This window comes from Rattus rattus, chromosome 13, assembly GCF_011064425.1.
Source record: "Rattus rattus isolate New Zealand chromosome 13, Rrattus_CSIRO_v1, whole genome shotgun sequence".
In the NCBI taxonomy this organism is placed as follows: domain Eukaryota; kingdom Metazoa; phylum Chordata; class Mammalia; order Rodentia; family Muridae; genus Rattus; species Rattus rattus.
The window spans coordinates 35832054-35859137 of NC_046166.1; positions in this window are offsets into that span (position 1 = coordinate 35832054).

Sequence of the window (27084 nt, forward strand, 5' to 3'; positions counted from 1 at the left end):
AAGACCTAGAGGTGATGGTAGCATCTAGGCTTATATGTATTCTGTATTCTTTTCCCTTCTCCATTAGTCTACATGACTCTGTATTTCATCTTCACGTTGAGTGTGGTATAGACCTTACAGTATTGTTTCTATTCAAGGATGCTTAGACTGTCTGTGGTCATTTGTACTTCCATATAGATTATAACATTTTAATACCTTTGAGAGGAATAGGAATACATTGTTCACTGATACTGCACTGTAAGACATCCAATTTCAGAATATTATTTCTTACAATCTATTGAGTATGTACAACTTTTTATTTTCTAGTATATTCCTAAACTTCTGTATTCTTTAAAAAACAAACAAATATTTTCTCTGTCCATGTCTTTCAGCTTCAATTTAGGTAGTTTCCAGATTATTTTACTTTGGGGTAATTATGAGTAGGTTTGACTATGTGACAATTTTCAGCTTGTTAATTATTTATATATAGGGAGGCTAATAATTTCTATATGTACATTTTCTATGGAGTTATAGTTTATAAAAGGTTTTCATAATGAAAAGTTTTGAGATCGCGTGATTAGTGTCTCCTTTGTATAGAATCCTCTCCTCTCCTTATAAATACACTTCCTTTTTCAGACGTTTTTTTGGATTTTTTAAAATTTAGACTTCAAATGGTACGCCCTTTCCCAATTTTCCATCCATAAACTTCCTACCCGATTCCCCCTCTCCCTGCTTCTATGAGGGTGTTCCCTCACCCACCCACGCCTTCCCACCTCCCCTCCCTGACATTCCCCTACACTGGTGCATCTAACCTTGAAAGGACCAAGGGCTTCTCCTCCCATTGGTGCCCAACAAGGCCATCCTCTGCTACATATGTAGCTGGACCAATGGGTCTGACCATGGGTACTCTTTGGATGGTGGAAGAGTCCCTCAGAGCTCTGGTTGGTTAATATTGTTGTTATTATGCAGTTGCAAACCCCTTCAACTCCTTCAATCCTTTCTTTAACTCCTCTTAAAGACCCCGTTCTCAGTTCAATGGATGACTGCAAATATTCAATTCTGTATTTGTCATGCTCTGGCAGACCCTCTGATGAGACAACTATATGAGGCTCCTGTCAGCATACACTTCTTGGCATCAGCAATAGTGTCTGGGTTTAGTGGCTGTATGTATATTGGCTGGATACCCAGGTGGGGCAGTCTCTAGATGGCCTTTCCTTCAGTTTCTGTTCCAAACTTTGTCTTCGTATTTCCTCCTGTGAATATATTTTGTTCTCCCTTCTAGGAAGGCCTGAAGCATCTGAACTTTGGACATCCTTCTTCTTGAACTTCGTGTAGCCTATGGATTGTATCTTGGGTAATCTGAGTTATTGGGCTAACATCCACTAATCAGTGAATGCATACCATGAGTGTTTTATTGTGTTTGGGTTAACTCACTCAGGATGATCTTTTGTAGTTCCATCTATTTCCCTATGAATTTCATGAAGTCATTGTTTTTACTGCGTGAGTAGTATTCCATTGTGTAAATGTATCACATTTTCTCTGTTCATACCTCTGTTGACAGACATATGAGTTCTTTCCAGGTTCTGGCTATTATAAAAAAGGCTGCTAAGAACATAGTGGAGCATGTGGTCCAGGAGTGCTACAGCTGGGTCCTCAGGTAGTACTATGTTCAATTTTCTGAAGAACATCCAGACTGATTTCCAAAGTTGTACCAGCTTGTGATTCCACCAACAGTAGAGGAGTGCTCCTCCTTTGTCACATTCTGGCCACTGTCTATTGTCACCTGAGCTTTTAATCTTAGTCATTCTGACTGGTATGAGGTGAAATATGGTAGCTTGGGCTGGGATTTGTGTTCTCTTAGGGTCTGTATGACATTTGCCCGGGGTGTTCTATCTTTCATAGTCTCTGGTAAGAAGTCTGGTGTGATTCTGATATATCTGGTTTTGGTTTTTTATTGTTTGTTTATTTTTTTTCATGTCCATTGACCTTTTTTCTTTACTGCTTTCAATATAGTATTGTTTCTTTGTTTTGAACATTTGGCTTTTTGACTGTTATGTGACAGGCAGAATTTCTTTTCTCGTTTAATCTATTTGGAGTTCTGTAGGCTGCTTGTATGTTCATGGGCATCTCTTTCTTTAGGTAGGGAGGTTTTCTCCTATAATTTTGTTGAATATCTTTACTGGCCCTTTATGTTGGGAATCTTCGTTCTCTTCTATACATATTATCCTTAGGTCTGACCTTCTCATTGTGTCCTGGATTTTCTGGATGTTTTGTGTTAGGAGCTTTTTTTGTTTTTTGTTTTCTTTGATGGTTCTCTCAATGTTTCCTATGGTTTCTTCTGCCCCTGAGATTTTTTTCTTCTATCGATTGTATTCTGTTGGTAATGCTTGCATCTATGACCCCTGATCTCTTTCCAAGTGTTTCTATATCCCAGGTTGTCTCTCTTTGTGATTGCTTAATTGTTTCTATTTTGATTTTTAGATCCTGGATTGTTTTGTTCAATTTCTTCATCTGATTTTTGTGTTTCCTCTTTAAGGACTTCTACCTGTTTACCTATGTTGTCCTGTATTTCCTTAAGGGAGTTATTTATGTCTTTCTTTAAATCCTCTAACATAATCATCAGCTGTGATTTTAAATCAAAATTTTGCTTTTCTGGTGTGTTGTGATATCCACAGCTTGCTGTGGTGGGAGAACTGGGTTCTGATGACACCAAGTGGCCTTGGTTTCTGTTTCTTAGGTTCTTGCCCTTGTCTCTTGCTGTTTATCTCTGGTGTTAGTTGGTCTTACTGTCTCTGACAGTGGGTTGAGCCTCCTGTAAACATGTGTGTCAGCACTACTGGGAAACCAGTTTTCTCCCACAGGGCTCTTGCTACAAAGAACTGTGGCACAGGGTCAGCTGTCTCTGAGATCCTGAGATACTGGGTGTGTCAGAGCTCCTGGGAGTCAAACTTCCTCTGGGGGTTTTAGGAGTGTGTGGGGAGCCAGAGCTCTGAGTCTGCTTCAGATGCAGGTGCAAAACAGAAAGAACAAGTGCCTCTTGCTGGCCAGGGATTCCTGAGTCCCCTGGGTCCTATAGGCTCCCAGTTATGCTGAGTACTGGGGCAGAGATTGGGGCCTCACGTGAGATCCTAGTGTGTCAGAGCTCCTGGCAGTCAAGCTGTCTCTGAGTATTGAAGAAGTGGGTAGGGAGCCATCCTCTTCTGGTGCATGTCCAAACTGCAAGGAAGCATGTTCCTTTGGTTGAGCAGGGACTCCTGGGACACCTGGGTGCCAGGGATCCCAGTTTTGCTGGGTCTTGTGGCAGACAGTGGCCTCATTTGTGATCCTGGGCATATCAGAGCTTCAGGGAGTCAAGTTTCCTCTGGATGTTGCATGATTGAGTGAATTCAACTTTTATATTTTAACTTCTTAATTGGACTCACCTATTTGTGTTCTTTTGGAGTTCTTTCAATTGTTTACTTATATCTTTTTATTTTTTCTCTTCTCTTCTTTTCTCTTTTTTCCTTCTTAATTTCAAATGTGCTGATATTATTGTGGTTTTTTCTTTTAATTTTTCATCCAGAATTATATCTTATTTTCTGAAAGATGTTATTCATTCTCTTCAGCAGTCTTCTCAAGGTCAGATCTCAGATGTTGACCCTTTTAGTTGTCTACCCTGCCATGTAGATACTGGTCCTGTTTCAGGGATGCCATTCTTCATGTCAGGGAAATTTGTATCTGTGTTTCTTATATTGGATACAATAATGTTTTCTTCTTGTTTAATATAGTTTATTCTGATGAAAAAAAGTTACCCACTGTTTGCAGGTGTTTTGAGGCTAATACAAAGAATATGGTCTCGTAATTTACAGACAGTCTGGAGTGGCTGAGCCACAGATAGCAGTAATCTTTTATGAAATGTTATCTTCTTTATTTATTTTGGATTCTAGCTCTCTATCAGATGTAGGGTTAGGAAAAGTCTTTTTCCAATCAATAGGCTGCCATTTTTTCCTATTGTCAGTGTCTTTTGGCTTATAAAAGCTTTTCAGTTTTATGAGGGCCCATTTATCAATTGTTGATTTTTTTTTCTTTTTTTCATCTTTACTAACTTATTTCTTATTAACATTTCAATTGTTATTCCCCTTCCCGGTTTCCGGGCCAACATCCCCCTAACCCCTCCCCATCCCATTCCATCATTAAACCACTGAACTGAGAACAGGACCCTCATTGAAGGAATCTTAGAAAGGACTGAAAGAGCTTGAAGGTGCTTGAGACCCTATATGAACAACAATGCCAACCAACCAGAGCTTCCAGGGACTAAGCCACTACCCAAAGACTAAGTCCACTACATGGACTGACCCTGGGCTCCAACCTCATAGGTAGCAATGAATAGCCTAGTAAGAGCACCAGTGGAAGGGGAAGCCCTTGGCCCTGCCAAGACTGAACCCCCAATTGTTGATCTTAGAGCCTGAGACATTGAGGCTTTGTTTAGGAAAACCTCTCCTGTACTAATAGGTTCAAGGCTATTTCCCACTTCCTCTTTTATTAGATTTAGTGTATCTGGCTTTATGCTGAGGTCCTTGATATGTTGATTTGAGTTTTATGCAGAGTAATATATATGGATCTATTTGCATTCTTCTACATTCAGACATACAGTTAGACCAGACTCATATGTTGAAGATATTTTCTGTTTTTCATTGTACGATTTTGGCTTCTTTATCAAAAAATCAAGTGTCCATAATTGTGTGTATTTATTTCTGAGTCTTCAATTCTATTCCATTGTCCAACCTGTCTTTTTCTGTATTAATAAAATGCTGTTTTTTAAATCACTTTTGCTCTGTAGTATAGTTTGATTAAGGTCATCCTTGAGGTCAATGATGGTGATCCCCCCCTGAAGATCTTTCATTATTCAGGATTGTTTTAGCTATCCTCATATTCTTTTTTTCCACGTAAAGTAGAGAATTGCTCTTTCAAGGTCTATACAAAATTATGTTGGAATTTTGATGGGAATTGTATTGAACCTGTAGATTACTTTCAGTAAATGATCATTTTCGTTATGGTAATCCTACCAGTCCATGAGCAAGGGAGATCTTTCTATCTTTTGATATCTTCTTCATTTTGATTCTTCAGGGACTTGAAGTTCTTGTTATATACATCTTCCACTTGCTTGGTTAGAGTTAACACAAGATATTTTATATTATTTGTGATAATTGTGAAGTTTATTGTTTCCCTCACTTCTTTTTCAGCTTGTTTACCATTTTTATAAAGGATGGCTACTGATTACTTTCAGTTACTTTTATATCCAGCCACTTGGCTGAAGTTTTTTTTCAGTTGTCAGAGTTCTCTGGTAGAATTTTTGGGATAGCTTATGTATATTATCATATCTTCCGTGACTAGTGATTATTTTGACTTCTTCCTTTATAATTTGTATCCCTTTGATCTCCTTTTGTTGTCTTATTGCTCTAGCTAGAATTTCAAGTACTATATTGACTAGATAGGGAGAGAGTGAGTAGCCTTGTCTTATCCCTGATTTTGTGGGATTGCTTTAAGTTTCACTACACTTAATTTAACGTTATCTATTGGCTTACTGTATATTGCTTTTATTATATTTAGCTATATGCCATTAATTACAGGTCTCTTCTAGACTTTAAGCATGAAGGAATGTTAGAATTTCTTGAAGTCTTTTTCAGCATCTAATTAGATGATCATGTGAGTTAGACTTCAACAAACCAAATAACCGAATTTAAAAATAGAGCCATACAAAGAATACTAACAGGAATCCTAAATGCCTGCAAAGCACTTAAAGAAATGTTCAAATTCCTGAGTCCTCAGAGAGAGGTAAATCAAAATGTCCCTGAGATTTTTATCTTATACCAGTGAGAATGGCTAATGTTAAAAACTCAAGTGATAGCATATGCCAGCAAGGATGTGGAGACACCAGTGGGATTATAAACTTGTACGAATTAATCTGGTGGTTTCTCAGAAAATTAAAAATTGTTTTACCTGAATTCCTAGCTATATTACTTCTGTGCATGTACCTAAAACAAATTCCACCATACCACAAGGACACATGTTCCATTATGTTCATTTCTTTATTTGTAATAGCCAGAACCAGGAAACAACCTAGACATCCTTAAACTGAAGAATAGATACAGAAAATGTGACTGAATTTCACAATGGAATATTATTCAGCTATTAAAAACAAGGACTTCATGAATTTTTCAGGCAAGTGGATGGAAATCGAAAAAATCATCCCAAGTAAGGTAACCCATACACAAAATGACAAGCATGCTTTGTATTAACTGATAACTTAATAGTAACCATAAAGAATACCCGTGATGCATTCCACAGACCTAAAAAGTTAAATAAGAAGGAAGACAAAAGCAAGAATGCTTGAAAGGATGAACAATATAGTCGTGGAAGGCATAGGGAAGGAGGGACCAGGATGGGAGAGGGGAGGAACAGGAGAATGGAGGGCCATGATCAGGTGTAGGGAGAGACAGAAGGGCTAAAGAAGGACAGGAGAATTAAGGGAAATATGCAGCTGTCAGAGGTCGTTGGTGGGGGAAATCTCTAGGAAGTTCCAGAAACTTGGAATGGAGGAGGATCCCAGGAATCAATGAGGGTAAACCTAGCCAAAATTCCAAGTGGTGGGGACATAGAACTGAAAGAAGCCCCCTCTTGTAGCTGGGTAGTAATCACTGTGAAGGGATAAGGACACCAACTCCACCAGAAAGCTTTTGATCTAAAATATGTTGTCTAAATGAAATGCAGGAAAAAAGATCACATAGATACTGTAGGAAAGGCCAACCGATAACCAGTCCAACTTGAGAGCCATCTATAAACATGTAACAACCCCTGTCATTATTAGTGAAATTTTGTTATGGTTGCACACAGGAGCACAGCACAACTGTCCACTGAGAGACACATGCAGATATGCACAGCCAAATATTAGACAGGGGTCAAGAATCCTTATAGAAGAACTGGGATCTGGATTGAAGGCACTGAAGGGGATAGAAACCTCAAAAGATGACCAACAGAGTCAGCAAACCTGGACCACTGGGATTTCTCAGAGTCTGAGCCATCAACCAAGAAGCATACATGGGCTAGACTGACACCCAAGGCACATATATAGCAGTCTCTATGGGGGTCCCTCAAAAACTGGAGGGTAAGGTCTCTCCTAAAGCTGTAGTCTAACTATGGTATATGATCCCCCAACAGGGCTGTCTTGTCTGTCCTTGGTGGAAGAGAATGAGACCAATTCTGCCAGGGTAGGGGGACACCCAGTGGGTCCCACCCTCTCAGAAGAGAAGGGGATGGGGAATGGGAAATGGGAGATGGGAGATGCAGAAGCAGCTCTTTGAGGAGGGCTCAGAGAGGTCAGTGTTTGGTTTGAAAAGAAAGAAAGAAAGAAAGAAAGAAAGAAAGAAAGAAAGAAAGAAAGAAAGAAAGAAAGAAATGAATGAAAACAGAAGGAAAGAAATATCTTGTCTTTAGGCCTTGAATGAACTCTTCTTATAGTCGTGATGGAATTTTTTCTGCCTAGTCCAGTGTGACTGAGTAAAGAGAGGTGTAGCACAGTTCTTGTCCGTGTAATATCCCCAAACCACTGATACCCATGACTGTCACATTTGCTAAGAAATCCTGTTGGCCTAAAACTGATCTGTTTTTCTCTTCTATTTTCCTTTAATCTCTGTTTCTGGGGAGGACACTTCCCCTATTACTCATACCTAATCACTCTATAATAAGTGAAACAGATGCAGTTCTTGGGAATTAGGAATGGAGGCGGTCATGAGGCTGTGGAAAACAAGAAACAGACCTTCTGCTTGTCTTTAGGGCCATGGGAAAGGTTCTGGACAACATAACTTCAGAAGCCATAAAAGCCAACATGACACTTTGTGGAAATTACTTATTTACAAGACTTGTCTTGAATTTGAAATTATAAGGAGATATATGTATCCTCCTGTCCAATGACTAGTATATTAGTCAGCCAGGGTAAACTTGGTGCCATCAAGAAGAAGAAGTGTAGATAGAAAAATAAATCTTTAAATTACAAGGAAATGATAGATTGGTTTATCTTATAGAAGAAAGGATTGTAATAATTTAGGAGAGTTCATGAGGCTATGGAATTGCTAGGATGAAGAAACAAAAATTAGAGCATTAAAATATGAATAATCAAATAAAAAGTTATCACTTGGTTTTCCTAGGTACTTGGATGATTGGAGATAACAATGTCTACCAGGACTGATATTAGAAAGAGCTTGCTGCTTTAGTTGCATAAATTTAAACTTTGTAAGAAATTATTTTAATCCTAGTAGTCTGTTACCTTTCTGTTCTTACATGAAAGTAGTTTCTAAAGACTGCTGTATGCTCTACTAGAAAATCACACACACACACACACACACACACAACAAAAAACTCTTCCCAGTGACACACAAAGAACAGGCTGTGTAACACTATAGGAAATGTCCTTTTGCATTGAGTTTAGCCTCTGTTTTAAGGAAGAGAGTTATTAATGATCCTGGATTTTTAGAATTTATGTAAATTTAAGGATTTTTTAAAAAATTATTTACAATGATCAAAGTCTTGATGATGTGATTTAATAAATAAAATACTGGGTTCTATGACCGCTGGCCCATATATATACAGCCACCAAACTAGATAAGATGGATGAAGCAAAGAAGTGCAGGCCGACAGGAACCGGATATAGATCTTTCCTGAGCGATACACCCAGAATACAGCAAATACATAGGTGAATGTCAGCAGCAAACCACTGAACTGAGAAAGGGACCCCCGTTGAAGGAATCAGAGAAAGGACTGGAAGAGCTTGAAGGGGCTCAAGACCCCATATGAACAACAATTTCAACCAACCAGAGCTTCCAGGGACTAAGCCACTACACAAAGACTATATATGGACTGACCCTGGGCTCCAACCTCATAGGTAGCCTAGGAAGAGCACCAGTGGAAGGGGAAGCCCTTGGTCTTGCTAAGACTGAACCCCCAGTGAACGAGATTGTTGGGGAGAGGGTGGTAATGGGGGAAGGATGGGGAGGGGAAGCCCATATAGAAGGGGAGGAGGAGGGGTTAGGGGGATGTTGGCCCGGAAACCGGGAAGGGGAACAACAATCAAAATGTAAATAAGAAATACTCAAGTTAATAAAGATAAAAAAAAAAGAGAGAGAGAAGACAAAAGGCTGAAAAAGGGAGAAGGCAAAAGAATGAGGAGAACGAAAATGGGAAAAGCAAGAAGGAAGAATGGTGAGAAATCTGGTGAAAGAGATTACCTGAACTGAAAGTACCACTGACTCTAAGTAATTATTGAATCAATGCCCTCTCCCATTTCCCCTTTCTCAGGACCCTCGTCACTCTGAGGCTGGAACTTGGACTTTTCTATTTGTTCCAACGTGGTTCTTACAGAATATTATTATAGATAAACACCATGTTCTTAATTCGTTTTCCATTTACTGACATTTATGTTTTGAAGACATTTTAATGCAGCTTCAGAAGAAGAAACAGTGAATGATTTATAAAAGGAAAATTGACAACATCTTTTAATATTCTAAAACATGACAAATTGATTTTCTTCTCAGAATCAGACATAAAGCTGTTAAAACTGTACAATATAAAACCAACTAAGAGTAAACATGGCAAAGGTATTAAAGATTCAGAAAGAGAAAGGAAAAGGCAGATTTAACATTGCTAGCTACTCTAATAATCAAAAGTGTATTTTTCCATTAAGGGCAGTAGATTGCATAATTTAGCTGCAATAGTGTAAATAGTAAGTACAATATTTATAATAGAGTACGGGTTGAAATTTAACATTCATGCTTTATGTATTTTTAAGACCGAGCTTAATATCTACTTACCTATGAAAGTACCTTGAAGCTTCACTAGTAAGTCTAATCAGTTTGAAATATTTCTATTTCACAAATTACAACATGATATATGGGTCTACTTTTTGTCTGGACAATATCTGGTTAAAAATTATTTCATGTGTAAAGAAGCAGAGTTATAAAGGGCATTAGGTAATTTTATAAACTATGAATGCACAGTGAATATTTATCTATTGATGTGGAAAAGCTATCTACCGAATTCTATTCATTTTCTCTTTCTGCACAACAAATAATTAATCTTTAATTGTATTTAGGTATTTTAACCACACACTGAAAAGTACAATGTTTTTTGTAGAGTAACTGAGAGGTGTTTATTCACAAGAGGTTAAAAGTCTTGTGGGAGTGGGTAGACATTCATATTATATATATAACATATATTATATATATTCATATATATATTCATAATGTACATATTATATATATGAAGATACACACACTGTTTTAATATTAACTGCTTCATTTCTCATATTATTTCATCTTTGCTATCACATGATCATAGAGAAAGGAAGATGAAAAATCAAAATGTTAAAATACTATTTTTGTTTCTCCTTTTCATTATTATTATTATTATTATTATTATTAATTTTATTTAATCTTTTTTTTTACACTTCAGATTTTATTCTCTTCCTGGTCCACCATCTCACTGTTCCACATCTTATATCTCCTTCCCTTGTCTCCACAAGGATGTCCCAATCCCTGCCCTATCCCACCAGAGGTCCTCACTCCCTGGCACCCCTAGTCTCTTGAGGTTAGGTGCATCTTCTCTGACTTAATCCAGAGCCAGCAGTCCTCTGTTGTATATGTGTTGGGGACCTCATATCAGCTGGTGTGTGTTGCCTGGTTGGTGGCTGAGTGCCTGAGAGACCTCAGGGGTCCAGGTTATTTGAAACTGCTGGTCCTCTAACAGGATTGCCCTATTTCTCAGCTTCTTCCAGCTTTTCCTTAATTCAAGCAGAGGGGTCAGGAGCTTCTGTTCATTGGCTGAGTGCACATATCTGCATCTGACTCTTTCAGCTGCTTATTGGGACTTTAGGAGGGCATTCATGATAAGTTGATTTTTGTGAACACCCCATAGCCTCAGTAATGGTGTCAGGCCTTGGGACCTCCCCTTGAGCTAAATCCCAATTTGGTCCTGTTGCTGGAACTCTTTTTCCTCAGGCTCTTCTCCATTTCTGTTCCTACAGTTCTTTCAGACAGGAAGAATTATGGTTTAGAGCTTTGGCTGTGGGATAGCAAACCCATCCCTCACTTGATGACCTGACTTTCTGCTTGAGGTGGGTTCTACAAGTCCTTCTACCCACTGTAGGACATTTCATCTAAGCTCCCTCCCTTTGAGTCCTAAGATTCTCTCACCTCCCAGGTCTCTGGTACAGCCTCCTACCTTCCAAGGTTATGTTTCCATTCTTTCTGTTGGCCCTCAGGACTTCAGTCCTATTCCCCCCAACCAATATGTGATCATGTTTCCTTCTTTCCCTCCCTGTCCCCTTTCCACTCTAGACCCCTCCTCCCCCTACCCTCCAGTAATTGCTTTCTTCTGCCTCCCAAGTGGGTTTGAGGCAACATTACTTGGGTTCTTCCCCTTGTTAACTTTTGTGAATTCTGTGGATTGTATCTTGGCTATTCTTCACTTATTTTGGCTAATATCCACTTATTAGTGAATACATATAATGCATGTCCCTTTTGGTCTGAATTACCCCACTCAGGATGATATTTTCCAGTTCCATCCCTTTGCCTACAAAACTGGGGATGTCATGGTTCTTAATAGATGAGCAGTATTTCTTTGCATAAATGAACTATATTATCTTTTCTTTCATCTTTATTAACTTGGGAATTTCTTATTTACATCTCGATTGTTATTCCCTTTCCTGGTTTCCCAGCCAACATCCCCATAACCCTTCCCCCACCCCTTCTATATGGGTGTTCCCCTCCCCATCCTCCCCCAATTACCACCCTCCCCCCAACAATCACGTTCACTGGGGGTTCAGTCTTGGCAAGACCAAGGGCTTCCCCTTCCACTGGTGTTCTTACTAGGCTATTCATTGCTACCTATGAGGTTGGAGCCCAGGGTCAGTCCATGTATAGTCTTTGGGTAGTGGCTTAGTTCCTGGAAGGTCTGGTTGGTTGGCATTGTTGTTCATATGGGGTCTCGAGCCCCTTCAAGCTCTTTCAGTCCTTTCTAATATTCCTTCAACGGTGGTCCCGTTCTCAGTTCAGAGGTTTAATGATGGCATTTGCCTATGTATTTGGTGTATTCTGGCTGTGTCTCTCAGGAGAGATCTACATCCGGTTCCTGTTGACCTGCACTTCTTTGCTTCATCCATCTTATCTAGTTTGGTGGCTGTATATATGTATGGGCCACATGTGGGGAAGGCTCTGAATGGGTGTTCCTTCTGCCTCTGTTCTAAACTTTGCCTCTCTATTCCCTGCCAAGGGTATTCTTGTTCCCCTTTTAAAGAAGGAGTGAAGCATTCACATTTTGATCATCCGTCTTGAGTTTCATTTGTTCTAGGCATCTAGGGTAATTCAAGCATTTGGGCTAATAGCCACTTATCAATGAGTGCATACCATGTGTGTTTTTCTGTGATTGGTTTACCTCACTCAGGATGATATTTTCCAGTTCCATCCATTTGCCTATGAATTTCATAAAGTCATTGTTTTTGATAGCTGAGTAATATTCCATAGTGTAGATGTACCACATTTTCTGTGATCCATTCGTCTGTGGAAGGGCATCTGGGTTGAACTACATTTTCTGTATCCATTCTTCTGTCATGGAACCTCTGGGTTGTTTCTAGCTTCTCACTAAAACAAACAAGCCTGCTATAAACATAGTGGAACCCGTGACCCTGTGGCATGTTAGAGTACCTTTTGTGCCCAAGAGTGGTATAGCTGCATGTTCAGATAGATCTCTTTCCAATTTTCTGAGAAATGTCTAGATTGATTTGCAGAATGGTTTTACCAGTTTGCAGTCTCACCAGCAATGGAGGTGTATTTCTTTTTCTTCACATCCTTGTCAACATGTGCTGTAACCTGATGTTTTGATCTTAGCCATTCTGACTGGTGTAAGTTGGAATCTCATGGTCGTTTTAATTTGCATGTTTCTGATTACTAAGGACATTGAACCTTTCTTTAGGGGCTTCTGAGCCATTCGAGATTCCTCTGTTGTGAATTCTCTGTTCTATACCCTACTTTTTCATTGGGTTGTTTTTTAGTGTTTACCTTCTTGAATTCTTTTTATATTTTGGATATTTTCCCTCTATCGAATGTGGGATTAGTGAAGTTTTTTCCCAAACTGTAGGTTGCCAATTTGTCCTATTGACTGTGTCCTTTCCCTTAAAGAATCTTTTCAGTTTCATGAGGTCCCATTTACCAATTCTTGATCTTAGAGCATAAGCCATTAGAGTTCTGTTTAGAAAATTTCCCCTGTGCCAATTATTTCAAGGTTCTTTCCCACTTTTTCTCCTTATATTCAGTGTTATTTTTAATATTTTCATATAATATATTTTGAAAATATTCTTCTTCCCTCTTTTCTGAGGGATTACCTCTGCCTTCTAATTCAACTCAGTGTTCTTCCCCCTTCGTATACACAAATACAGCCAAAGAAACAAAAAAATCATAAAAAAACAAAAAATCAAACATATATACACAATAATCAGGCATGCATACCCACACAAGTACTGCAAACACACAAGAACACAATAACAATGGTTGAAATATCCAGAATTACTCCATTGGCGAAAACTTACTTTGTTTCTCTGCCAGTTTATATACATTACAAATACTTTTTTTGGGGTAGACCCTTGTGTCCACTTCCTCTTCTCTGTCCTAGAATTTTGTCATCCTGGAGCCTATGTAAATATTATGCATACAGTCGTGTTCATTTCCATCAATATTTTTTCTTTTTTTCTGTTTATGTACGGGAATTTAAAGGCAGATAACATATCAGATATTATCTCTTGGACATTTAAACAACCATGATTAGTAGCAATTAGTTTTATTTTTTATATTCACAGTAGATACTTAATATTTGGATTAAAATCCAATCAAACCTATAATTATTGACTTTGTTATTTGCTTTTTTTGGTATCTCACGTATCAGTTCTCAGATGAAATTCAGACAGAATAAAATACTTAGCCTGGTCTCTGGGAACAGATATTCGGTCAAAGAATTCCTACTCTGGGTTCTTATTTCAGTCTTATCCTTTAAATAATTAAAGCACTTTATCATTCTGGTTCTAATGTAGGACAGATTTTTATGTCAAAATATGTTGTATGCTTTTCAGTTAAAAATAAACTCTGGAATTTACATTTTGTATAAATAATTTGTGGTATAGTTATGAGATGTATTGTTATATGTGGATAATATGCCTCTGAACCAATGTCAATGAGTACTGTCAATTTTAGATAATGAAAACCTTTTAGAAGAACTTTGGGATCCAATGAGATGTCAACCATGGTGTCATGTAGTGAAGGATGGTAATGCTGTTGAGTAGTTTACAAATGAGACCATGGCTAAATAGTTGAGATTTTTTTGGAGGGGGAGATCTACATTTCTGTGATTTTAGGCTCTCTTTTTCTTTACTTTTTTAATTTTATAAGATTATGTCATATTATCATTGTTATTAGTAATATAACTAAGTGTCTTCTGGAAATATTTTAAAAACTCAGGGTAATATAATGGAATATTACAAAATAGTGAATGAAGCCCTAAATAATAATCCAAAACCAAGCATGTGTCCTTTCTAAACAAGAAAGATTATTTAAGTGACTTCCTTCATAGTTTTTTCTCCTTTATACATTAGCTAAATCATATGAAAACCAGATGGTATATTTAGTTGTTACTTTGAAAATAAAATGCAGATTAGCCACAGCTTCTAAAATATACTTTGTGGGTTGCCAATATAGGATGAAACTTCTAAGTTTTTAAAATTAAAGAGAAGTAAATAGCTTATATTATAAACCTCAATTCTATGGAACTCAGAGATGTCCATTATCTCACAACATTTTTAGGAATGTAGGAATCTGTCAGGGTTACTTAAGTGTGTTATAGAACTACATGTATTATAACTTGGAATATCTGCCTGTTATAATAATCTTTTAATGTAAAAGTTTTAAGAATTTTATATCATCTTCAGTTTATAACATGTCCTGGGGAAGGTAAATAACATTTGAGCACATGAAATAAATGTTAATTCTATTTACTGTAATGAAGTAATGAAAATTTCTTTCATTATTAAAGAGTTTTACACTAAATATAAAAACTATATAGTATTAATAACTTTATGCCCCTGCATAAAGAAAGTGATTAAATTTAGAATACAATATTTAGGTGGCAAAAAAGATTATATTCCCTATCAATTGAAACTATTATTAGCAATATATTATATATATTATATAAGATATTTGACCATTAAATTTAACTTTTTTGATCTCAAACTGATTACCTATATTTCCTGATTGATAAAGTTTTACCTTGTATTCTGTGAGTTAACAATTGCAAAGTTGCTTATAATAGTAGTCAGAAACAAGAAAATTTAATGAATGATAGATGTCATGAGTATCAGAAAATAGTATTCTAGTAAAACTATTTTAGTACATGCAAATTATGGATAAGGTAAATGAGTGCTGATTATTTATATGCAAAATAATGTATACTAAAAGGCATTAACTAAGATTCATAAACATGAATCTGGGTTCATTTTTTTTTAAAGGAGACTTGACTAAATCCTAGTTAGTCATGTAGAGGAATTTTCATCCAGCAACGCAACTGTTCTGACAAGGTCTTGTATCCAAAGATCTTCTAGATCTTTATGATTAGGCTAGAATATAAACAAACCATATACCTTTTATATTTTTAGCTGGAATAGAGACATGCCCTTAGTACACAGACCTTTAATCCCAAACTATGTAAGTAAGGTTAGTTTATAGAAGGAAGCAGCTAGGTTTAAAGTTGACTTCTAATTGAGAGGTAGACAGTGACTAATCAAAGAAATAATTGACAGAAGAAGTCAGAGATAGGATATGCCCAACCCTTAAGAAGAAAAGAGATGATTTGTAAGCCCATGAGGGGTGGGGGTGGGACAGTTTTACAGAGATGGATTATATTTCTGGATAGAAGGTGCCAGAGAATAAGGAAGAACTTCAAGATTAGAAGGAATTTTCAGAGTTAATTTGAGCCCAAGCAGAGAAATTCAGTCTGAAGTCAAGGGAAGCCAGATTCAACAAGTCAATTTCCACAGAAATTTGGGAGCTCCATTGATCTAGCCAGTCAGAGAAAGCTGGAAAAGGGTAAGCTTGTTTGGCAGCAAGCCTCTGAGATGACAATTATATGTAACAAATAAAATTACCCATAAAACAAAGATATCAAAGTCTATAGCAAAACAGGTACAGGAAATATTTTAATTAAGAAAAACAAAAATATTATTGTATAGCAATATACACATGCAAATGTGAACATTTTGATATTGCACTTAATGTTTATTACTCTTTTAAACATTTCAAATTTTTTTTAAATTTTATTTTCCTTGGATATTTTACATATTTACGTTTAAAATGTTATCCCCTTTTCCCCCTCTCACATACCCTCTTCCCCCTTTCCCTGCACCTATGAGGATGCTCCCACTCCCACTCACCCACTCCAACTCAACACCCTGACATTCCTCTACATTGGGTAAACGATACTTTACAGGACCAAGGGCTTTTGCTCCTATTGATGTTGGACAACACCTCTGTTATATACATGACTGGAGTCATGGGTACTTCCATATGTACTGAGTGGTTTAGTCCCTGGGAGCTCTGCTGGGGTCTGTTGGGTTGATATTGTTGTTCCTCCTATGGGGTTAGAAACCGCTTCAGCTCTTTCAGTTCTTTCTCTAATTCCTCCATTGAGGTTCCCCATGCTGAGTCCAGTGGTTTGCTGCAAGCATCCTCATCTATATCAGTAATGCTCCAGCACAGCCTCACAAGAGACATCTATTTCAGGCTCCTGTCAGCAAGCATTTCTTGGCATTAGCAATAGTAACTTGTTGTTGTAAAAATATAAAAATAAAAAGGTAAAGTTGTCTTTTACCTCGCTAGCTCTGCCACCATAGTGTCCCAAGATATCTGTTAGATATCTTGGTGGAAACACATCGCTACTCCTTGGTGGCCCAGTGTCTCTTGCCGCCACACACTTTCCTATACTCAAACCGTCACATAAAAGAACACACAACACAATAATCTTTGACCCAATTGATAAGATATAATTGCCCACTTAAACATACAAAGCCCTGTACCATCAATTCCTTAGGAACATTAATAACAACCTGTAAATACACAGAGCGGAATCTTAACGTCACCTGCCATGGCTTCTCACTCTCTCTTCTTCCTGTCTCTCCTTTTTCTTCTAGTCTCCTCCTCTTCCTTCAAACATCTCTCCTGCCCATCCTTCCTTCTTCTCCAATGACAGGCCTCCTTCTATCCTGTACCTGCCCCTCATCTGTACTTTACAAATTGAATGGGGAGGTGGTTCTGGTGAAGTCACCAGAGTTCTGAGTCCTTGACTATGCAGTTGTCCTTGGGGCAGTGGCATTAGCATCAAAATACAGATAACTTCTGGGCAAACCACAACAGTAACTGGGTTTGTTTGCTGCATATGGGTTGGATCCCCAGCTGGGGCAGTCTCTGGATGATATTTTTTTCAGTACCTGTTCCATTCATTATCCCTATATTTCCTCCTATGAGTATTTTGTTTCTAAGAAGAACTGAAGCATCCACAATTTGATCCTCCTTCTTCTTGAGCATCATATAACCTGTGAATTTTTTCTTAGGTATTCCAAGCTATTTGGCTATTTTCCACTTATAAATGAATGAATTTCATGTGTGCTTTTTTGTTTGTTTGTTTGTTTGTTTGTTTGTTTGTGACTGGGTTACCTCACTCAGGATGATATTTTCAGGATGATAGTTCCATCCATTAGCCTAAGAATTTCATGCAGTCATTGTTTTTAATAGTAATAATGTAGTACTTCATTGGGTAAATTTACCACATTTTCTGTATTCATTCCTCTGTTGAAGGACATCTGGCTTCTATCCAGCTTCTGTTAATTTTTTATAGTATTTTATTTAACAATAAAGAATTAATCATTTTAAAAATTCAATGCTAAACTACTATATTCCCATGGGTAAAAGATAGAGATGCATGATTTAAAATAACGAAACCCAAGATATGATTTAGCAATCTTTCTTTTAAATATATGCCCTTTTAAACAAATAAAATCAGAATCTCATAATTATATTTATGCTTTAGTATTCATTATGACAATATTCACTCTAACCAAGCCATGGAACCACCAATTTGCCTGTCAACTACTGGGTAGATTAATGGAAGTAAATGTGTGCAACAGAATTTAAGTTAATTTAAAAAAAGGGAGACTTTTTTAACCCAGTAGATGAAAATTCACGAATGTAAAGAGGCCAAAAAAAAGTAAAAACAAACTAATAAACAACAAATAACGAATTTCAGAATCTTATGTATATTGACTTCATTTCACATGATCAAGGTGTCATCATGGTTTTGAAACATGTAGAATAATGAACAAATCTGAAGTTCTATAGAAGAGTCATTGTAGACACCCAAAGCACCCCTTGAAGTAAATTATATTTGGCAGTGTTTCACATTCTGAATTTCTAGTCTGTCAACAACAGCAAATGTCATGTAGTATTCTACACTTAAAGAAAAATAAAGGCAATATGGCAATTATAAAGTGGGGGCTATTTTAATTTAATATAGGTTTAAAATTGTATATATATATATACATGTGTATGTATATATGTGTGTATGTGTATATATATACATATACATATATATGTGTGTGTGTATATATATATCCTAAGGATATGCAAATTTGCCTACCTCTGTCTCTGAAGTTTAAAAATTAAATCAAATGTCACCACTCTCAGCTAAAGCTTGCTTCATGTACAAAGACTCTTCTATTCTTTGCCTAATTAGGGTCATTATTGGACTCACTCAAAATTCTGCTGCTCCTTTATACTATATTATAATTATTTTAAAATTGTTTTTAATGATGATTTTATTTTATGTATTCAACTTAAACTATCACTATATTTCTAATATACCATTGGCAGCACATGGTAGTACTATATTTTTGTGCATGAAGCACTAAATGAACAGAGTCCTATAAATACAAATTAAAATTATGTGCTCAATAGATGACAAACTTATGTGTGAAAACAAGAACATATGAAAATGTTTAATATTTATTAATCACAACATGGTTTAGCTGTGATTTAAATATTGATACAAAGGTCAGGGAAACTGTGATAATTTTAAAATTAATCTAGACATACAAAAATATTTCTGGGATAACTACATATAAATCTCTAAGGTACTAACTCATAAAAGTTATTACATTAATAGTAATAATTATGGTGAGGAAACCCTCTGTTTATATACCTCAATATAGCCACTCTACAGCATGAGATTATTTTTGAGAAACTGACTCAGGACTCTCCCACCACTTTACTAGAAAACAAAGCAAATATAGAAAGGGGTGAAATGCATATTTCTTATTCTAGATTTTGTAAATTTTTTAAGTCTTTGTTTTGAGTTCCAAATCTTAACTCTTTTAAACTTGAGACAATAAATTTTTTTTTGAAAATGTTAAAATTTGTTGTACTTAGGGAAAAAAGGATAAACCCCTTGCTAGCTTTACTTTTTCAAAATTGTGTCACCTCTTTGCTGATGGTGGGTGACTCTTTCTTTGTCATCTGTTTGAAACAATATAACCTTTCACCAACTCTGTTCCACAAGTCTTTACATGTATTCTAGGTGTCAATGGTGATTGCTGCTTATTGAATCTGAACTGTGTTTTTCAAGATCACACTAGAGATTTGAGTATTCTCAAGTCAAATTGCAAATTTGTTCCTAGCTAAAGTGAGCTTTAAGTGGATCTTGTAGTTATTGTTTAAAGATGTTAAGCAAATGGCTTGGGCGCAATAACAGTAACTATACATTCAGTATTGGCAAACCTCTACTACGAAGCATGAAATTTTCTGATGGATCCATTCTTTAAACAACATAGCACCGCATTACAGAGGGTACTCTACTGTGGGATCATTTTGCTCAAATAAAATCCTTGAAAATGAAAAAAAAAAAAAACAGAAAAAAGATCATCTCCTTAAGAGAATATTTCTCTTTTTCCTACTGTACTCTTGCATCTGATTATTTAATACATTCTTTTCCACATAAACCTAGTAGAGAACTTCCTCATATATAAAGAGACAAATTAAATAAAGACATAATAAATCTACATATGGGCATAAACTCCCTCCCATTTTGATAATTACAGAGGCTTGCACAGTTTTTGAAGAACTGCTTTCAATATCCGAATTTCTTCTGCAGCCTCTAGTGCTATGAGCCTCCATGATCTCCTCATTCAAGCCAATTTTTCAACCAGTTAGCTTGCGTCCTACATTCAGTGCCCAGGTGTCTTTGGGGAATACACTTATGAAATAATTACTCCTGTGCTTCTAATATGTCCCAACTTGCATATCACAATTCACAAGCCCCTCAGCACAGCAGTATCCAACTTGTATACTCAGCCCAACATCTTGCCCCATGTTCTTCTCTTGAGACTAGAACTTTGAGTCCCTCTGACCTTCCCATCCATACCTTTTCCTTAACAATGGAAAAGGTCTAACCATGTCCTGTATGTAATATATGCACAGGCACAGTGTAGCCTCATCTACTAGCACAGCAAGCAATCTCTAGGCTTTCATCCTCTTTATTGATCACAGAACACCAAACACCAAATAGACAATGCCAGAAAATTAAATCCTTATGACATATCACACTTAACCTCTAAGCTTGCATGATAAAGGATGAGTATTGTAAGCTGAAAAAAAAAGCAAAAAAAAAAAAAAAAACAAAAAAAACCCCCACAAACACATTAACCACATATAATCTGTCAGAAAAACACATTTGTCAATAGAAACCAAGCAAGAAAAGCCTAGAACAATTCATCCTAAGTACTAAAAGACAGTGACAACATGGTCAAATATATCCAATGAAATTATCTGCCAAAATTGGATGAAGAATAATTTTCAATTACATATTATGTACATATTCAAATGGAAAAACAAAAACACTGGAAACAAAATTTTAGGTTGAAGAGAGAAATGATCATAAGAGAGAAACTGTAAAAAGAAATGAAAAGCCATAATTATTAAAACATAAAGTACTATTTATAAAACATACATACAAACAAATCAAAATCAACATCCAAATGATCACAATTAGCAACTACAAATCCCATAGAGACTTTACGTGTTGATGATCTCAATTTTCTAATCAAAAGACCTAGGCCTATTAAATAGATCAATAAACAAGATATATCTATATATGTCTTCAGCAAACCTATTTTACCTTTAAAAACAAAGAAGACAAAATTAATCTAATCAAATTGAACCAGGACACAAGCCAGAGTCACTATCTGACAAAATAGACTTCAAACTAAAGCTAACTAGAAAATAAAAAACAACAACACTTCATTCTAACCAAGAACACAAATGCACCAAACTTTGTGACTCCGTATTTCTTAAAAAATAAAAATACAAACAAAATTTGTACTACTCTATTTAATTATATGAGTAATCATTAGCACTCATTAAAAATAATATATGATTTCAATTTGTAGACAGGTTATCTGAATATCCTAAAATATTTATATTATCTATTTTTATATTATCATATAATTATATATTGTTTTAAAGGTTTTATAGTATATAAAATATTTTGAAATTACTGTAAGATCTCACAAAATAAATTGATGAATATGAAAAGGATTTGTCTTTTGAAACAATTGGAATAGCCTTGTCTGCCTTTAACTTGTCAATTGACAGCCTTCACCCATGTGCTGAGATGATAATCTTGTACTGTTATACTTATTTAAAGCAGAGTAGGCAGATCTTCCTGGTTGCTGCGGCTGCGGAGAGCTCATAAGCAACACCCCATGAGCAAACTTGAGCCTCGGGACCACAGGTAAGACCAACTTTTCTGCTGCAAGCGACCTGCCTGGTGAACTCAGGACACACAGAGGCAAAATTCCTCTAGAACCGGACACTTGCAGTATTTAGCAGGAGTCCCAAACTGGCAGATCCCTGCCTGCAGAGCTCGCTGCTCCCAAACACAGTGGGAGAGAGCCCTCACTGCCTGGTCAGGTGGGCACTCCTGAGACGGCAGAGCAGAAGAGACCACCAACACTGCCCACCCCTGCCACATCCCTGTCCCAAGAGGAAACTGTATACGGCCTCTGGGTTCCCGTAGAGGAGGGCCCAGTAGCAGCAGGTCCGCTGCATCTGAGACACCACCAGAACCTGAAGGGACCGAACAGAAAAACAGTTCTCTGCACCCAAATCCCGTGGGAGGGAGAGCTAAACCTTCAGAGAGGCAGACAAACCTGGGAAACCAGAAGAGACTGCACTCTGCACACATTACTGATTCCAGAGGAAAACACCAAAGGCCATCTGGAACCCTGGTGCACGGAAGCTCCCAGAAAGGGCAGCACAGATCTTCCTGGTTGCTGCGGCTGCGGAGAGCTCATAAGCAACACCCCACGAGCAAACTTGAGCCTCGGGACCACAGGTAAGACCAACTTTTCTGCTGCAAGTGACCTGCCTGGTGAACACCAGACACAGGCCCACAGGAACAGCTGAAGACCTGTAGATAGGAAAAACTACACGCCTGAAAGCAGAACACTCTGTTCCCATAACTGGCTGAAAGAAAACAGGAAAACAGGTCTACAGCACTCCTGACACACAGGCTTATAGGACAGTCTAGCCACTGTCAGAAATAGCAGAACAAAGTAACACTAGAGATAATCTGATGGCGAGAGGCAAGCGCAGGAACCCAAGCAACAGACACCAAGACTACATGGCATCATTGGAGCCCAATTCTCCCACCAGAGCAAACACGGAACATCCAAACACACCAGAAAAGCAAGATCTAGTTTCATAATCATATTTGATCATGATGCTGGAGGATTTCAAGAAAGACGTGAAGAACTCCCTTAGAGAACAAGTAGAAGCCTACAGAGAGGAATCGCAAAAATCCCTAAAAGAATTCCAGGAAAGAATAAATAAACAAGTAGAAGCCCATAGAGAGGAGTCACAAAAATCCCTGAAAGAATTCCAGTAAAACACAATCAAACAGTTGAAGGAATTAAAAATGGAAATAGAAGCAATCAAGAAAGAACACATGGAAACAACCCTGGATATAGAAAACCAAAAGAAGAGACAAGGAGCTGTAGATACAAGCTTCACCAACAGAATACAAGAGATGGAAGAGAGAATCTCAGGAGCAGAAGATTCCATAGAAATCATCGACTCAACTGTCAAAGATAATGTGAAAGCGGGAAACCTACTGGTCCAAAACATACAGGAAATCCAGGACTCAACGAGAAGATCAAACCTAAGGATAATAGGTATAGAAGAGAGTGAATACTCCCAGCTCAAAGGACCAGTAAATATCTTCAACAAAATCATAGAGGAAAACTTCCCTAACCTAAAGAAAGAGATACCCACAAGCATACAAGAAGCCTACAGAACTCCAAATAGATTGGACCAGAAAAGAAACTCCTCCCGTCACATAATAGTCAAAACACCAAACGGACAAAATAAAGCAAGAATATTAAAAGCAGTAAGGGTAAAAGGTCAAATAACATATAAAGGCAGACCTATCAGAATCACACCAGACTTTTCACCAGAAACTATGAAAGCCAGAAGATGTCATACAGACCCTTAGAGAACACAAATGCCAGCCCAGGTTACTGTATCCTGCAAAACTCTCAATCAACATAGATGGAGAAACCAAGATATTCCATGACAAAAGCAAATTTACACAAGATCTTTCTACAAATCCAGCACTACAATGCATAATAAACTGTAAAGCCCAACACAAGGAGGCAAGATATACCATAGAAGAAGCAAGAAACTAATCATCTTGGCAACAAAGCAAAGAGAAGAAAAGCATACAAACATAACCTCACATCCAAATATGAATATAACAGGAAGCAATAATCACTATTCATTAATATCTCTCAACATCAATGGTCTCAACTCTCCAATAAAAAGACATAGATTAACAGACTGGATACGCAACGAGGACCCTGCATTCTGCTGCCTACAGGAAACACACCTCAGAGACAAAGACAGACACTACCTCAGAGCGAAAGGCTGGAAAACAACTTTCCAAGCAAATGGTCGGAAGAAGCAAGCTTAAGTAGCCATTCTAATATCAAATAAAATCAATTTTCAACTAAAAGTCATCAAGAAAGATAAGGAAGGACACTTCATATTCATCAAAGGGAAAAACCACCAAGATGAACTCTCAATCCTAAATATTTATGCCCCAAATACAAGGGCACCTACATATGTAAAAGAAACCTTACTAAAGCTCAAAACACACATTGCACCTCACACAATAATCATAGGAGATTTCAGCACCCCACTCTCATCAATGGACAGAACATGGAAACAGAAATTAAACAGAGTCGTAGACAGACTAAGAGAAGTCATGAGCCAAATGGACTTAACAGATATTTATAGAACATTCTATCCTAAAGCAAAAGGATATACCTTCTTCTCAGCTCCTCATGGTACTTTCTCCAAAATTGACCATATAATTGGTCAAAAAACGGGCCTCAACAGGTACAGAAAGAAAGAAATAATCCCATGCATGCTATCGGACCACCACGGCCTAAAACTGGTCTTCAATAACAATAAGGGAAGAATGCCCACATATACGTGGAAATTGAACAATGCTCTACTCAATGGTAACCTGGTCAAGGAAGAAATAAAGAAAGAAATTAACGACTTTTTAGAATTTAATGAAAGTGAAGGTACAACATACCCAAACTTATGGGACACAATGAAAGCTGTGCTAAGAGGAAAACTCATAGAGCTGAGTGCCTGCAGAAAGAAACAGGAAAGAGCATATGTCACCAGCTTGACAACACACTTAAAAGCTCTAGAACAAAAAGAAGCAAATACACCCAGGAGGAGTAGAAGGCAGGAAATAATTAAATTCAGAGCTGAAATCAACCAAGTAGAAACAAAAAGGACCATAGAAAGAATCAACAGAACCAAAAGTTGGTTCTTTGAGAAAATCAACAAGATAGATAAACCCTTAGCCAGACTAACGAGAGGACACAGAGAGTGTGTCCAAATTAACAAAATCAGAAAGGAAAAGGGATACATAACTACAGATTCAGAGGAAATTCAAAAAATCATCAGATCTTACTATAAAAGCCTATATTCAACAAAACTTGAAAATCTGAAGGAAATGGACAATTTCCTAGACAGAAACCAGGTACCGAAGTTAAATCAGGAACAGATAAACCAGTTAAACAACCCCATAACTCCTAAGGAAATAGAAGCAGTCATTCAAGGTCTCCAAACCAAAAAGAGCCCAGGTCCGTCTAGGGTTTAGTGCAGAATTCTATCAGACCTTCATAGAAGACCTCATACCAATACTATCCAAACTATTCCACAAAATTGAAACAGATGGAGCACTACGAATTTCTTCTATGAAGCCACAATTACTCTTATACCTAAACCACACAAAGACCCAACAAAGAAAGAGAACTTCAGACCAATTTCCCTTATGAATATCGACGCAAAAATACTCAATAAAATTCTGGCAAACCGAATCCAAGAGCACATCAAAACAATCATCCACCATGATCAAGTAGGCTTCATCCCAGGCATGCAGGGATGGTTTAATATACAGAAAACCATCAACGTGATCCATTATATAAACAAACTGAATGAACAAAACCACATGATCATTTCATTAGATGCTGAGAAAGCATTTGACAAAATTCAACACCCCTTCATGATAAAAGTCCTGGAGAGAATAGGAATTCAGGGCCCATACCTAAACATAATAAAAGCCATGTACAGCAAACCAGTTGCTAACATTAAACTAAATGGAGAGAAACTTGAAGCAATCCCACTAAAATCAGGGACTAGACAAGGCTGCCCACTCTCTCCCTACTTATTCAGTATAGTTCTTGAAGTTCTAGCCAGAGCAATCAGACAACAAAAGGAGGTCAAGGGGATATAGATCGGAAAATAGGAAGTCAAAATATCACTATTTGCAGATGATATAATAGTACATTTAAGTGATCCCAAAAGTTCCACCAGAGAACTACTAAAGCTGATAAACAACTTCAGTGAAGTGGCTGGGTATAAAATTAACTCAAATAAATCAGTAGCCTTCCTCTACACAAAAGAGAAACAAGCTGAGAAAGAAATTAGGGAAGCGACACCCTTCATAATAGACCCAAATAATATAAAGTACCTCGGTGTGACTTTAACCAAGCAACTCAAAGATCTGTACAATAAGAACTTCAAGACTCTGAAGAAAGAAATTGAAGAAGACCTCAGAAGATAGAAAGATCTCCCATGCTCATGGATTGGCAGGATTAATATAGTAAAAATGGCCATTCTACCAAAAGCGATCTACAGATTCAATGCAATCCCCATCAAAATACCAATCCAATTCTTCAAAGAGTTAGAACAATTTGCAAATTCATCTGGAATAACAAAAAACCCAGGACAGCTAAAACTATCCTCAACAATAAAAGGACTTCAGGGGGAATCACTATCCCTGAACTCAAGCAGTATTACAGAGCAATAGTGATAAAAACTGCCTGGTATTGGTACAGAGACAGACAGATAGACCAATGGAACAGAATTGAAGACCAAAATGAACCCACACCTATGGGCACTTGATTTTTTTGACAAAGGCCAAAACCATCCAATGGAAAAAAGATAGCATTTTCAGCAAATGGTGCTGGTTCAACTGGAGGTCAACATGTAGAAGAATGCAGATCGATCCATGCTTATCACCCTGTACAAAGCTTAAGTCCAAGTGGATCAAGGACCTCCACATCAAACCAGATACACTCAAACTAATAGAAGAAAAAAAACTAGGGCAGCATCTAGAACACACATGGGCACTGGAAAAATTTCCTGAACAAAACACCAATGGCTTATGCTCTAAGATCAAAGAATACAAATGGGATCTCCAAAACTGCAAAGCTTCTGTAAGGCAAAGGACACTGTGGTTAGGACAAAACGGCAACCAACAGATTGGGAAAAGATCTTTACCAATCCTACAACAGATAGAGGCTTATATCAAAATATACAAAGAACTGAAGAAGTTAGACAGCAAGGAGAC